The 13,099-nt window shown below is 35.2% G+C and overlaps 1 protein-coding gene across 2 annotated transcripts in view; it reads left to right on the top strand.

Moving 5' to 3' along the window:
* Window positions 1-1,807: 1,807 nt before the first annotated feature.
* Window positions 1,808-13,099, top strand: part of LOC112051078 (serine/threonine-protein phosphatase rdgC) — a 101,053-nt gene continuing 89,761 nt past the window's right edge. For both annotated transcript variants that reach the window (XM_052882213.1, XM_052882212.1), the window contains exon 1: window positions 1,808-1,962. The gene's annotated coding sequence lies outside the window, so the exon portion shown is untranslated. The remainder of the gene's footprint in view (window positions 1,963-13,099) is intronic.

Raw genomic sequence — 13,099 nt, 5'->3', positions numbered from 1 at the left:
GTGCATAACATTTAATTCTTTAATTTTAATAATTTTGACAATAAGTGAAAAAGTACTTTATCTATAGTAGTAGAGAGGTCAATTCTGAACATGAAATATATTTCCAAAATAACTATCAGGGGGCTGATTAGTGATCGATACTGATGCCAAAAATGCAATCAGTAAACTTTTGTGTCTGTCTGTATGTTCGTTATAGAAACAAAAACTACTAGACGGATTTTAACGAAACTTGGTACAATTATTCTACTCCTGGGCAGGTTTTATTATACTTTTCATCACGCTACGATCAATAGGAGCAGAGCACTGAAGGAAAATGTTGGGAAAACGGTAGAGGTTACTCCATTTTTTAAGCTTCCGTCGCAGTTCGGAGCTTTCTGATTATATTTGTCTACTCTTACGTTTATAACACTCATCACTCATCCCTAATTTAAAAAAGTTAACATTATTACATATTTATTAAAAAAGAGTCATATAAATCGGTAAAGAAACACCAAAGTTATATATGAAATAAGCTAAGCCATCGCGCTTGTATACTGAATCATGCTTTAAGGATTATTTTTGTGTAACGGTTGCCGCGCTCGAAGCGACTCGATAAATAAGGAGGTGCAGCCCTATTGGGTAGGGGTAAGGGTACGGTAGGGGTATGGGTACAGGTAGGGTAGAGTAGGGTTGTGTAGGGGTAGGGTAGGAGTAGGGGTAGGGTAGGGGTAATTAGTAATATATTATTCCATTCCATTTTTTTATTCTATTCACAAAATCGGCAAAATTTGCAAGTTAAAGATTAAATTAGCAGATTTTACGTCATTTTCGGCAGTCACATCCGGGAATAACGAAATCTTTTTTTTTATCTGCGTATAGTGATAACGCGAATAAAGGAAGCGCAAATAAGGAGCATTTACTGTATGCTACAGGCACGCACTAAAACCATTTTCAGTACAGGTAGAAACCTCACCTGTCGGCAAGTTGCTTAGCTTTTCATCTGAGTTTATTGGCATAGTCTTTTTCTTAATTTAATAATAACTAGCGGACGCCCGCGACTTCGTCTGCGTGAAACCCTACTACTACGCCTACCCCTACCCTTCCCCACCCCTACCCTACCCCTACCATACCCCTACCCTACCCCTATCCTACTACCCCTATGGTAGGGATCATGCGACGGCGACGGAAGCTTAAAAAATGGAGTATCTTCTCCCGTTTTCTCAATATTTCCCTTCACTGCTCTGCTCCTATTGACGGTAGCGTAATGAAAAGTATATTTTAACCTGCCCAGGAGTATGAAGAATAATTGTACCAAGTTTTGTTAAAATCTGTCGAGTAGTTTTTGTTTCTATAACGAACATACCACGCGACGGAAGCTTAAAAAATTGAGTAACTTCTCCCGTTTTCTTAACATTTCCCTTCACTGCTCTGCTCCTATTGATCGTAGCGTGTTGAAAAGTATACTATAACCTGCCCAGAAGTATGAAGAATAATTGTACTAAGTTTCGTTAAAATCCGTCGAGTAGTTTTTGTTTCTATAAAGAACATACAGACAGACAGACAAAATTTTTACTGATTGCATTTTTGGCATCAGTATCGACCACTAATCACCCCCTGGTAGTTATTTTGGAAATATATTTCATGTACAGAATTGACCTATCTACAGATTTATTATAAGTATAGAAAGTATAGATTAAACCTTGTTGTTTCTGCAATATGATTACCGAATAAACCTAATATAACCGCTTTGGTGCAGTTGCTGAAACTTTCGTGTGGGTGTGCGAACTGCGAGCGTTAACGGCGCCTGCCGCCTAGTCGTTCGCGGTCCGCCACACGGAATGGTGTCCCGAGTTTTCTAGCTGCCAATTTCCCGGCTAACTTCGTAACCGGTGCATTTGCGTTTTATCATTTAAATATCTGTTGTGATATTTTTTTTTTTTGTTTTGTTTGTGTTCAATTCAGCACGTCGCTTGACGAAAAATCGTAAGTATTTCTTGAATAATAACTAATAATATATTATTTACTACCTACGTATTATATCTATGAAATGTGAAATCACGTGAAATTTCAGTGGAAAATATAGGCTTGCATTTCTGTATTTAAAATTAACACCTAGTACTTACGAGTTTAATATTCTCATCTAAGTATTTAAACTAAATAATATTACGCATGTAATAAATAATAAGCGTACAATAAATCATTAATACACCATTAATAAACTAAATATCTAACGAAACCGAAAGAATATTTTTTTGACTGTAAAATCTATCCGTAACTAATTGCAAATATCTGTAAGTTACTGATGCATTCCAGTGCCTAGATTAGTCCTATATACCCAGTTAGTTTAGAGTATGTAATTATTTACTTCTTTAAAGTTTAGAAGTTTAGAATTTGAAACTAAATTAAGTATCCAGTATCTACACGATTCTAGTTCTATGTTTTGGTGAGTTTTTTTTCTTTTCAAGTTAGCCCTTGACTACAATTTCACCTGATTGTAAGTGATGATGCAGTCTAAGATGGAAGCGGGCTAACTTGTTAGGAGGAGGATGAAAATCCACACCCCTTTCGGTTTCTACACGGCATCGTACCGGAACGCGAAATCGTTTGGCGGTACGTCTTTGTCGGTAGGGTGGTAACTAGCCACGGCCGAAGACTCCCGCCAGCCAAGGTAATAGTACCTCTATTATTGTAGTTAATATAATATCTATCTATCTAATATAGTCTCTATTATAATAGTTATATATCTATATATATAACTATTATTTTGAGTTGGTAGCTACAATAATAGAGCAATCTACTTGTCAAAGCCGTATAAATTGTCAGTGTTTTTTCACGTGTCGACGGCGGCATTTCAATGTTTTCTCGAGACACGCTTTTCCCTCGACCCTCACTGATTTTATTTTAATAATACATAGTACACATACCTTATCTACTCTCTAAAGTACCTGGGTTTTTCAAATAATAGTGTTGACGCGTTGTAACAAATATTTTTCAAAAATAATCGACAGCTGTCTGTGAAATTGAATTAGTCAATTGCCATTCCTATGGTCGCTGTAATAAAATGGCAGCAGTTTAATGGTTCACATCGTAAAAAAATTCGTATGGTTTATGGTTGAATTAATGGCAGAGCAGATAGGACGGTTTTTCATGCGTTTTTTCAGGGAACATTCGTAGTCCATCTACCTACTCCGGTAGGTAATAAACCATGGCGATGAGAATGAGTCACGTATTTTATAGTTTCGTTGACGGTAGATATGAAACATACAATTACATTTGATGTTGTTTAATTACTTAATGTAGAGGGAGGTACCTAATTGTATACACGTGAAATGAAAGCTAGTTAGGAAGGTATCTACGATGTATATTAAATGACTCTTATTTAAACACTGCAAAATTGTTGTATGAGGAGGGTTTAATTATCTATGAGTTTTACAACAGTAGAAGACTTGTTTTAAGTAGGTTTACCCACTATTTTGCAGTTTTTTTTAAAGTTGCTGCCATAATCTATATTTCTTCTTTATTCTACATTTCACATATTCAGCTCTCTGCTGAGCTCGAGTCTCCCCTCAGAATGAGAGGTGTTAGCCCAATAGTCCACCACTGCGGATTAGCAGACTTCTCACACTCAGAGAATTGAGAAAATTCTCTGGTATGCAGGTTTTACTCACGATGATTTCCTTCACCGTTTGAGACACGTGATGTTTAATTTCTTAAAATGCACACCTCTGAAAAGTTGGAGGTTACTTTCATCCCCTTCTTCTACATAAAATCAAATAACTTTTTTATAAAACTCAGACTCAAAGTTTTTGTTACCTGTTTACTTCGTTTTTTAATTAATTTTGAAGCATGTTTTGACGTCTGGGATGTTATCCCCTGAAAATCAGCGTTACGGCTTGCTATAGCATTATGCTGAGGGGGAGAGCTGTTATAGCAGCTCCGATTTTGATGTTTTTTTTTGTCAAGTCTGTTTTTTGATATTATTTAAAATCAGAAACCTGGAAGGAATGATTTATATTGTTTATAAAATATCTATGATATATGTATTATAAATAATTAAAAAATGAAATACTACAAAACACTAACGTAGGAAATTAATAAGCAAAAGAAAACATTATAATATTTTCGATCTACTGATCACTTTAAAGGCGGTGCCAATGGTTCAATTAAAGGGTAGACAATCAATTGTCCCCTGTTTTCCTACCCTTAGGGTTGGTATTGTTTTTCCAAAATTATGTGGGACCTACTTCAAAGTATAGCTTTTACAAAAAATAGAGAATTATCAAAATCGGACCTCTCAGTAAAAAGTTACGCATACTTTTACATTACAATGAATGGGAAAACAATCAATCATCTTGTGTTTTAACTCTTAAGTTTGGAATTATTTTTTCAAATGTATATGGTACCTTTTTCAAAATATACCCTTTACAATTAATAAAGAATTATCGAAATCGGACCGCTTTGTACAGTTCGCGCGGCGAGAGTTTGGCTTTGACCTTCGGATGGAGGGGATTACTGCGCATGGGTACTGTCACGCACACAATACTTTTCCTTTTTTATGTACCAGGTTGGATATTTGAGTGGGTCAAAATTCATGTATAGTGATAATAATGCTAGAAAATAATACGAAGTAGATAAACTTCTTCATTTATTAAAACTATTGATAGTTATTTTACATATTTAAAATGTTTATACAGAGACAGCAATGAAAATTCTAAATAATTGTTTTTAATAAAATTATTTATTCCAAGATACATGTAAAATTGGTACATAAGAACAAAAGAAAACTTAAAATAATTATTAAATACAGTGTGTCCCTGGATAATCTGCAACACCAAAAGGGGGTAATATTAATATTTAACAAAAAAACTTAAACAAACAAACTCAACAAATAATAACAATCGACAACAATTAACGAAAATAGCAATTCATTTGTGAACGTGATTGTACAACAGGAGTGCGCGGTACGTCGTTTCGGTGCGAGAGGCAGGTAACGACTGGAGCGCCAATCAGAGCACCGCGCACCCGCCCCGCACCCCGCTAATGCCCGTTGATACCCAATTTCTGATTTCTGCGCAATAACGGTCAAAGCCAAACTCTCGCCGCGCGAACTGTAACAATACAATGAATGGGAAAACAACCATATTCTGTTTTCCTACCCTTGGGGTTGAAATTGTTATTATTTATATTCATTTATGGAGTGCAATAATAGGGTAAAAAGTACACAGTAGTCAGTCTTTTAGTGATAAATTAAAATAATAAAAAAAAATATATATAATTTTGAGTAGTTTAAAAGCAGGGTTCATAAACAAAACGTGACGGTGATCCCACAAAAGTTACAACTATCACAATTTAATTTTTCAGGAAAAATAAAAAACCGAATTTTGGCGATTTGTTGACAAAGTAATAGTCTTAAAAGTGACAAAGCTCGAATTAAAGCTAATTTTTATAGCTTTCATTAAGCTTAATAGACAAAAGCCTAGATGTAATAATAAATCCTTAAATTAAAAAATAAATCCTTAAATTAAAAAATGAAATGACTGACAATAAATCATCATTGTATTTTCAATTGTATGTAATGTATTGTAATGTAATGTATAAATGAAATTGTATGTAATGTAATGTATAAATGAAATAAGGAAATAATTCTGGTCACCCTCAGAATGATAGATAAAAAGGTAAAAAGATAAACGGTTTGTGGTTGGGTATAACAAATTACAACAATATTTGTAAGAAATTTTATGCTCTACAATTTGATATCGTTTTCGTCATTAACATATTTTTCTGGGAGGTATATTATGTAATTAGAAATATGTAGGTAAGTATATATTATTTTTCTTTTACCAAGAAAAAGCCTTGGAGAAAGAAAAACAATTTAAGGTGTGAACATAAAAAATAATATACTTTACGAAACTCAAATCAAGCAAAACGTGATTCTTGTGAAACAATAAGAACAAAGAAAACATTTTCTTGCTTCAAGTAAGTAATAAAATTAATACCCAAATGGCTCCCGAGTGAATTGGGTGTTAAGATTGCTATCGATTTTAATAATACCGTCAAGATAATAGACGTATTAAGTTAACGAAAATAGCACACTTACAACAAATAGCCGTTTTTCTTATTTTTATGTTTAAAAGAAATAAATAGAAATGACTCTTGTTTCGGGAAATGGTTTCAGCTTATTGAGATTTTGCTCGAGCTGCAGTCTCCGGGACCATAATGTTTAAAAGTGCCCTGGTACGCGACATTGGAGGACTTTTTATCAAGAAAAGTGAATGATATTTTTTATCATAATCATTAACATCCAATATTCGGCTCACTGTTGAGCACTAGTCTCCTCTCAGAGTAAGAGTCCAATGCGGATTAACAGAATTCACACCCGTAGATAATTAAGAAAATTTTCAGAGCAGGTTTCCTTACGATGTTTTTCCTTTACCGTTTGAGACACGCGATATTTAATTAATTAAAATGCACATAACTCAAAAGTGCATGCCTCGGACCGGATTTGAAACTACCTTTTTGGGAATTGAAGGCAGAGGTCCAATGGACTAGATAGCTCTTAAAAAAAATTTTGCGCATTAAAAATTATAATTCTATAAACTAGTAGTTAATTAGGTATGAATTCTAGACTCTACATACGAGTAGATAGTATACTTACTTGTAGCTCTGATTAATGGTGCCCTGCATTTATAACATTAAGTTTTCTTCATGTCATCTAACAGGCTTAGTTTTAAGTAGCCGCTTTAACAAGGTGAAATTAATTTAATAAAACTAATTGGATGTGGATCAAGAATGTTATTGCCAGCGAAATTACGCTGTGATGTAATTTTAAATCTTAGGAATAAAGTAGGTATATGAGGTAGATATATTTACTATGTTGTTTAGTTTTATCAAGACATTTTTCTAACTTAAGATGCACGTCTATACTCGTATTACGTAATGTATAGTTAGTTTTTTGTATTTTTTTGTGCAAAGTAGGTACTTCATACTTTAAGTTGGTGCAACTAATTTTTGATTAAAGCTATGGAATTATTCATGATGATGATGATGATGATGATGATGATGATGGTGATAATGGTGAAGTAGACCTTCATCTATCATTCCATCGCTAAGGAGAAATATTTCTGCACAGCACATACGATATTGTTATTCTTCGCTTTTTTTACTGTACTATACTGTATTGTATGTAGCACCTTTTTGGAGTATTTTAAGTGGGTTGAATATTTTTATTTCAAATTTTTATTCAATGTCAAGTCAAACTTATTCAAAATAACTATTCTAAATTGATCCATGTTCGACGTGGCGCTACATACAGCAATTTTGGTGTTTAGTAAATTACTTCATGTAGTTGTGATCTCATTTAAACTGATATTGTCTATAGGATGGAGAGATTTTAACTAACCGCGTTAGTGCGTCTTTACAAAGCGTTACATACCAGCAGGCAAATTCACTAACTTTGACGTATATTAGTTGACATTACGAAATTGACATTCTATAATGTAATGTGGTGTCATTTGATGCCTACTGAAAATCCTTCGTGGATATCTTACAGTAGGTGGTCGCGTTAGTGCGTCTTTACAAAGCGTTACATACCAGCAGGCAAATTCACTAACTTTGACGTATGTTAGTTGACATTACGAAATTGACAATCTATAATGTAATGTGGTGTCATTTGGTGCCTACTGAAAATCCTTCGTGGATATCATACAGTATGATGAAGGATATTTCTCACTTGGTTTGATATTCATTTTAATAAAGACCAAATTAGTAAATGACTTTGAGTAACTTCAGTGATATTTTTTCTTTATAAGGTAGCCCTTGACCACAATTTCACCTGATGGTAAGTGTCGATGCAATCTAAAACTGAAGCGGGCTAATTTGTTAGGAGGAGAATTCATACCTCTTTCGGTTTCTACACGACATCGTACCGGGTAACTAGTCATGGCCGAAGCCTTCCACCAGCCAAAACTATTTACTTATACAAAGTTTACTACGAGTAACTGGCTGGCTAGTTAATAGTTCTTAAGTCACGTGATTTTCTGTTCATTATTTATTTATTGCTAGCTGATTTAAATTACTAACCAGTGTCTAACTGAAGTCATTTTCTATTTCTACAGAGTAACATCGAGTATAGTGCGTATCATAATGTACATTAAAATATTAGTGTATATGATTGTGTGTATAACATAATTCGAAATTATAGATAAAAAATGTCATCCGGTGGCTTTTCGTGGACCATCAAGTTACCAACCAACCAAAATGAGGAGTCGTGATAGCCTAGTGGATATGACCTCTGCCTCCGATTGCGGAGGACGTAGGTTCGATTCCGATCCGGTGCATGCACCTCCTATTTTCAGTTGTGTGTATTTTAAGAAATTAAATATCACGTGTCTCAAACCTGCATATCTGAGAACTTTCCTAGTTCTCTACGTGTGTGAAATCTGCTAATCAGCATTGTGCCAGCGTGGTGGACTATTGGCCTAACGCCTCTAATTCCGAGAGGAGACTCGTCCTCAGCAGTGAGCCGAATATGGGTTAATAAAGATGATAAACCAAAGTTAGTGAATAGGCCAGCTGATACCGATGTGACTATATGAGGTAGGTATACAGTCAATCCGATTACTGTATTGAGCGGTCTCCTCTCAAAAGCTCGTTCCCGCAATGAAGGCATAGTAACCAGTGCAGCTTCCTATAAATTAGTTGGCGCCCGTCCGTCCGGAGTATGCCACTATGTAGCACGAGCCATGCGCCAAACAATTGTACACCGACCCAATGATTTTATACTACTAGATATGTTACGTGCCTACAAAATCACCGCAAAAAGTGACCTGATTTTAGCTACTCCACTGAGCCACATGCACATTTTTTGCGTTTACTTATTTACCTTATATGTACATATAGTAAACGAATGCATATGAACGAAATGCGTATGTTGAGATGGATGTGTGGTGTGACAAGAATAGATAAAATAAGAAATGAGTATTTATGAGGATGTCTGAAGGTGTGGTAGAAGGACATAGGAGAAGAGGAAGGTTAAACAAGAGATGGTCGGATTGTGTGAAAGTGGACATGTGCGTAAAAGGATGATAAGTTGACGAGTAATAGAGACGACTGGAAAAGATTGACATATTTTTCCGACCCACTTAAGTGGGATAAGGGTAAGGAGATGATGATGATGATGATTTATGTACCTACACATATGTATATAGTTTGTACATTTCCTGAAGACAAAACTCGACATTGTAGACAATATTTAGGTTTTGCTTGTTCAAATAACTTTCGCCGTTTAATATGCGACAATTTTTATATGGATTAGCCATCATTATTTTTTTCTAGCAGACGCCGCGCGGTCTTACCCACGTGGTTCCCGTTCCCGTAGGAATACGGGGATAAAATATAGCACATAACACTCGGGGATAGTGTAGTTTCCCAACAGTGAAAGAATTTTTCAAATCGGCTTAGTAGTTCCAGTGCCTATTCAAAACATACAAACAAACAATCATATCTTTCCTCTAATATTAGTATAGAAAATATAACAAATATTCCACTCTAACTAACCGGGTATGACTGAAACTGAGGCAATAGTGACATATCTAATAGCACAAAATCATTGCACCGAACCGATCGGATGAAATGTGCATGATGTAACCATTAAATACTCATTTGTACTGCTATTAATGTACGTGTTGTTTCAAATTAATTAACCGAACGTTTCAAACAGTGTTAACTATTTAACAGTTTAAATCTATATTATAATTACGAACCCTCAATAGGTCAACGGTAAAAGGGTCGGACTCAACACCGAAAGGTCAGGGTTCGATCCTCGCCCGTTGGACTATTGCCATAGGTACTCACTCCTAACACAGTATTTTCCTACTAGTTAGTGGGGAATGGCAATAATCATCATTAGCAACACATATTCGAGCATGAGCACGAGTCTTATTTCAGAACGAGAGGGGTTAGGCCAATAGTCCACCACGCTGGCCCAATGCGGATTGGCAGACTTCACACACCTAGAGAATTAAGAAAATTCTCAGGTATGCAATTTCCTCACGATGTTTTCCTTCACCGTTTGAGACACGTGATATTTAATTTCTTAAAATGCACACAACTGAAAAGTTGGTGGTGCATGCCCCGGTATTCAAATCTACGAATCGAAGGCAGAGGTTATATCCATGTGGCTATCACGGCTTAGTGGTTAATAATATTGGCTGATAATTAATTTTTTTTTGTGCTAATATGTTTTTAAAATGGTTAATAGGGAACAATCGATTGATGTAAAACCAACCAGTGAATATTTTCACCGCGACCTTGAACTAAATTATTCATTATTTCTTCACAATTGACAATTAATAATCGTAATGGCTAATTGTAGTTATTTTTAAATGATTCGTACGAGAGTGAATCTTATTTATATCTACGAATGACAGAAGCATTTCGCTTGATTAATGTTCCCGAGTCGTGTATGACGCACGCAATAGTTTTATTTTTCAAATAACCTACATTATTAGCACTATTGATGTAAGCTTAATAAAACTAGTCGATTTTTTTAATACATTTATGAACAGTCTTTAGCCCAGCTGGCCTATTCACTATTTTGGTCTTTATTATCAACCTCTTAAAATAAACAATCTAATATACCTAGGTACATACTGTATGATATCCACAAGTAATCACCGGATGACATTTCATAGAATCTCAATTTCGCATATGTTGCTGAACGGAAAGAAAATATGGTAGATCAAAGGCGATGTAAATTTTAAGTTGGGCCTCAAATTATAAATGACATAGAAATGTGTTTGAAGGTTTTATGTGTGACGTAAAGTATCAACACAAAAACAAAACAAAACTATAGCATTGATAAGTAGAAACACTGAAAAATAGAGATTCGCATTACATATTATTATCTCAATACTACTTAAAAGGGTTTAAATTAAATTTAAGTGATTTAAAAATAACTTTGTTTTCTTAAGTGTTGGTAGATATCTATTAATTGATAGTAATTATTTACACGACATTAAAACACAAAACATATTCGACTGTATATTTGTTTGTCCGAGCTAACCTGGAAAGGCTGAACCGATTTTAGTGGGACTTTCATTGGAAGATAGAGGAGGTTATAGAGCATTATAAAGGCTTACTTTCTAAACCGGGAAATATGATGGATGGATGATATGAACACTTTCGGAACCTAAATATTTATCGAAACAGGTATCCATACTAATGTAACTATAAGATTTTTTTTTACATTCGATGAAAAGTGAAAATAATTTGACTCGATGCCAAAACTATTAGGGCTACTTCAGTCCGCGCGTTGTTAATCTGCGACTTCGTATCTCCGAATACTTTTACTCAATAATTCTGATGTCGATCCGGTTGCAGTACGCGGTTTCTGCAATACAGAATTCGGCCGAATATTGTCGTCTTCTCAGTACTGTTTATTTCGGGTGTCAGAGCGTTGACTCAGTGAGATTACGTTTTAAATTTAGGCGGCTGCGAGTTGCCAAATCATTGGGGAAATTGTTCGTCTTGCGGTGCGTGTGCCGTTGGGCGAATCGCTTGATTGTTTCACGCAGTTCGTATTGTGTCAGCGTTTTGATTAATCTGTTTTTTCCGCCGCCGTCAAAACAGGATAAAATGTGGAATGTACAGCTCGTGCGGATTAGTTTGACACCTGGCTCGAATGATGTTTGTACTGTGTTTGTATGAATGTTTGGTAGTCAGGTGTCAAGTTAATGCGCACGGGTGTGAATGATTCTCGTATTTTGGTGTCTGTACATAATGACAACAACCGCTGAATGGATCTGAATGTGATATATTTATAGTCTGAATTAGCAAATAAAACCTGCATTTACCGTCCCTGCCATGAGATCATGGTACAAACGTTTTCATTTATATTGTTATTGCATCTTATTGAACATTTTATTGTACAATTCACCTTTGTTTCGGAAACCTTTGCACGGATAACAACTTGATTGAATAAACGAATTTGGAGGTAAACGTTATTCGTGTGTAGAGACACTTTTCCTCTTGAGCTGAGCTTCCGCTAGAGAAAATGTAAATAGAAACTGTAATGCTGGCAAATCTACGAATTCATCGTTTAAAGAATTACCTACGAGTATTTTTTTAAGCGAAATTTCACCAAAGAGATTCTCAACTTTGCGTTTATGTTTGTTTTATGAACACATTTGCTTTAGGCACAGAAAACATATGTACCTACTTTAAGCAACTATTAGAAGGATGCAATTGCCTTTAAAAGAATTACTATTTTTTTGTAACCTAGCGTGGTGTGCGACAATTTTATTTTTTCTGACATTAATCATTCATCATTCCTTAACATCAGCTGTGAATGTGATCGCAGACCGCAGTCAAGGGCCAACTTGTCAAAGATTAATAACCCTTCTTACCCATGCCCTGTGTTTATAGGGGATGGTTTTTCATAACTATCAGGTGACGTCGCTGAGGTCCCATTAAGGACCTTACGGCACTTACACAACCAGAAAAAAAGTGGATACAGAAATGTTCTGTAATGCTACTTAAAACTAGACCTTGAATCAGTGAGCGTATCCCACGACCCGCAATTGCCTGTTTTTATTATTTTTTTATACATATTTCTACTTGTAAGTACTACGCGACCTGCATAAATTTCCTAATCTACGGCCACATAGGTCCCTCGGGTGAACGTATTACATCGTCATAGCATAAAGTGTATGTTGCTAAACAATATTATTTTTTTATGAAGTAAGTACTTGATGTAATCTTAATTTTATTTGTACATATTTGTTTACAAATTAAGAATGGTTGTAGATCTACATCGTGACTCAATTATTTATATCGCTGGAAACGAAGTAAAACCTTCGGTAGGAGATGGCACTAAAAGAAAAAGAAAAAGATGAGTAAAAATTTGAGTGTCTATCCTAGATTGTATGGTTCATTTTTAAAAAATGAACTAAGCCCTTAACTGACATCTCATCTGGTGGTAAGTGATGATGCAATTTAAGATGGAAGCGGGCTAACGTGTTAGGCGTAGGATGAAGTCCATAACCATCTACATTCTACACGACATCGTGGCTGAACGCTAAATAGCTAGGCGGTACATCTTTGCCGGTAGGGTGGTTACTAG

The sequence above is a fragment of the Bicyclus anynana genome, chromosome 6 (genome assembly GCF_947172395.1).
Source record: "Bicyclus anynana chromosome 6, ilBicAnyn1.1, whole genome shotgun sequence".
Classification (NCBI taxonomy): domain Eukaryota; kingdom Metazoa; phylum Arthropoda; class Insecta; order Lepidoptera; family Nymphalidae; genus Bicyclus; species Bicyclus anynana.
This window is presented reverse-complemented; position numbering and strand designations above follow the sequence as displayed.